Genomic DNA, 3,749 nt, shown 5'->3' with positions numbered 1-3,749 from the left:
TCGTACTTTTGTTTATGTGTGTCTGTGTGACTTTGACCACACAGACACACACGCACGCGCACACCCACACACACGCACACCCACACACACACACACAGTATCTTGGAACTACTTATTCAGTGATAAAAGGCGAGCCAGAGGGAACCCAGTAATTGAACTCCAGTGAGCGAAGCTTGGAAGCACCGTGCCGTATCCAGGGTAATAAGAAAAAAGTTATTATTCACCTCAAAGACACACACGCATACATATACACACTCACAGCAGAGTATACATATTGGAATGGATCCAAAAAGGCACATTTAAGCAAGAACAACAGCATACCATTCACACAACAAAACACACAGGTGTATAGGTTTATACTTTCCTACTGAACCAACTTTGAAGGATGATGAAGATCAGAGTATAGAGCTGTTGCATAAGCAAATCAACTTTGAAATTATTGACTTTCACCCTCTCTACCTCCTGCTGTTCCACTGAATAAATCAGCGCGCTCTCTCTCAAACTCTTTGGATACATTCAGTACTTTCGTGCGAAGGAATTGGACTGCAGAACTGCAGTGCACAAACACACACACAGACACACACACCCAAAGCAAAACAGCATACAAGTGATTGTTGAGATTCAGAATGGATACGTGTGCAGCAAGCTCATATGGTGAATGAATGATCTTGTACACATGCAAAAGACAGAGACACATATTTTTTTAAATCAGGCAGATACAGATTTCCTACACAAATTATGTTGGTTTATTTTTTATTCTGCTCGTGTTTTTACTATTGTTATCAAATATCTTGTATATCTGGATCTGCAGTCATGTATACTAGATACTTACTATACATCCACATTTCTTTTGACAGAGCTGTACATAACTGTGTGTGCAATTCTGTGTGCAATTCTATGCAATTAAAATGAAACAACTATTAAAATGAAACAACAACATCAATACCAGACACCATTGTTGTACATTGTCGTAGTTCTAGTAAGATGTTAGTACAAAAAGACAAAAACCTCCGTCATCCGCTGCATACAGGGTCGCGGGGAGCTGGAGCCAAACCCACACATAGACGAACAACCACTCACGCCTAAGGACAATTTAGGGTCACCAATCATCCTCCGCATGTCTTTGGACGGTGGGAGGAGCACCCAAACAGACACATGCAAACTCCACACAGAAAGACCGGGGCAACCGGGGTTTGAACCCACGACCCTGCTAACCACTCCACCACCATGCCGCCCCGACAAATATGTAAACTCAGGTAAACTGGCATTTCCAGTATAACTCATAATAGAATCAAAGTCACATGAAGATATTAAATAAAATTCTTGTGTCAGAGCATCTGATTTGTTGATGGATTTCAACAAATATAATAATTTTAAGCTTTTAGTTTTCTAAAAACTTCTCTCTGAAGAAAGAGACAATGGGAGAGGGAGTAAATGTTCAGGCTTTTTAATCTACAGCATCTTTGCTCCCCTGCATTCATTCTTTCTACCTGCCTTCCCATGGGACACAGTGGCACACACACACTCTCCACACACTGACATATAACATGCCAAATGGTGGAAAACATAATCTTTTTCCCAAAATGCAATCATCCATAGTCCTCTGTAATCACAATCCACTCCACACACCAATACATAACAACCTCAGCTGAGCTGTGATTGTCTGTAGATTTATCGACCCTCTGTTACTGAAACCCCAAATTGCTTGTAAGGCACTTATCTGTCCTCACTACCTGCTGTGTATGTAGACTCTCACCATTGACGACGTCCCAAATCTTCATCATGTTCTTATGAATCAATGCCTACTGCAACGAAGGTCAACAAGTAGAGCACCCCACCCTCTCTCTCTTCCACGAGTCTGTTGGTGATAGTTTTCATGGTGATTTATTAATATGGACTACTCAGTGGCCATCTAATCACATTTACTTGAACTCTCACACACACACCCACACACACACACACACAGACCTATTCAGGTCATGAAAGATACAAATGGCGTGGTCATATATCAATAGAACCTACTTAATTGTGTGTGTGTGTGTGTGCGCGCTGAGTAAAAGAACCTTTGATTGGAATCCAAAGGCTTTGCAGGAAAACAGGTTCTCAATCAATATGCAGTGGGACACTTAACATGGAGGGAGCTGGAAGTGTGACATCAATTGCTGCTTAAATGTCAGGAAAAGCAGCATCAGACAATAATTATTGGGTGAGATAATGGTGTTGTGAGGCTAATCATGAGTTTAAGTGCTGAACGAGCATTAGCGTGAAAATACTGACGTGTTCAACCAGTCATCTCAGGTTCCAGTGGTATAGAACACTGGTTCCCATCCACCTCATCTTCTCACCAAGACAACAACAAGGTTGCGTTTATTCTGTAGACTGTATCTCCTTCCTGTCACAACAAGGATGTTCGTGTTTGTGTGACCACTGAATTGGAACTGGAATCAATTGTGTACAATGATCAGTTTTGGGCAAGTTACTAACAAAATGTAATCACTCATTAATTACATATTAAGTCGCTTCTGTATTTAACATGTCTTGAAATACAAATATGAGACACTGTGTTTTAACAAGCAGCAAACCAATTTTGAACAGAACCCAGATTATTCCTGAATGTACGATTAGCAGTGGCTAATGTTGCGTTGGCAATCCAAACACAACATGCAAACAATGCTTACTGGAATACGTATCCCTGCTCCCTGCTTGGCTGGGACCAGCTGCCAACCCACCTCCTCCACCCATCTCCAGTCCATGCACCAAGATAACACATCCTTCATAAGACTCTCCACCAATGGCAAATTAAAAGAGATTCCTGTCACAACTCCATCCATCCATCGTCAACCGCTTATCCTGCGTACAGGGTCGTGGGGGGCTGGAGCCTATCCCAGCTGACAATGGGCGAAAGGCAGGGTACACCCTGGACAGGTCACCAGTCCATTGCAGGGCCACACATAGACAAACAACCTAAGGACAATTTTAGAGACACCAATTAACCTTGCCTGCATGTCTTTGGATGGTGGGAGGAAGCCGGAGCACCCGGAGAGAACCCACGCAGACATGGGGAGAACATGCAAACTCCACACAGAAAGGCTGGGGCAACCGGGGTTTGAACCCATGACCTTCTTGCTGTGAGGCGACAGTGCTAACCACTGCAGCACCATGCCGCCCCCCGTTGCAGCTCATAATATAAAAATAAAATTTGAATGGTTGAAAGTAAGTTTTTGAAACTGAAAAATAAGATTTCAAACTTGCTTTGTAGACATTCAACACAGTCCTTTAAGAGATTCAACTAACTTTTTTCAGAGATTCCACAAATCTGTTCTTTCAGCTTAGCATTTGTGGACATCTGACATATATGGAAATAGATTTGTCTCAATATTAAGTGTGTGAATAGATCGACAATCTGTAATCAACAAATAAACGCACACTAATATTTTGTCACATTAACATAACAAAATTGATCATGTGCTATCCGAAAATGGATGTATGGATTGTGTATCTCAAAACTCTCAATAAAATGCAAATCCATAGCAAAACTGTTTCTCCTGTGTAACATGTAGCAATATACCTTTGTGTTGTGAAGCAATTAACTTCATTTGCAAGTCTGAGCTTGTATAGAACAATGTGGTACAGGTTGCCAGGCTTAAGCAATGATTTTAGTCATTTATTGTAAATGTATTTGTGTCTCTCTATTCTGTGTCAATGATATAGCAATTGATGATTGATTGGGTTGTTTTCTTTACATTGAA

This window comes from Micropterus dolomieu, linkage group LG04, assembly GCF_021292245.1.
Source record: "Micropterus dolomieu isolate WLL.071019.BEF.003 ecotype Adirondacks linkage group LG04, ASM2129224v1, whole genome shotgun sequence".
NCBI classification, from domain to species: Eukaryota; Metazoa; Chordata; class Actinopteri; order Centrarchiformes; family Centrarchidae; genus Micropterus; species Micropterus dolomieu.
The sequence above is the reverse complement of the archived record's forward strand: the minus strand, read 5'-3'. Positions refer to the sequence as shown.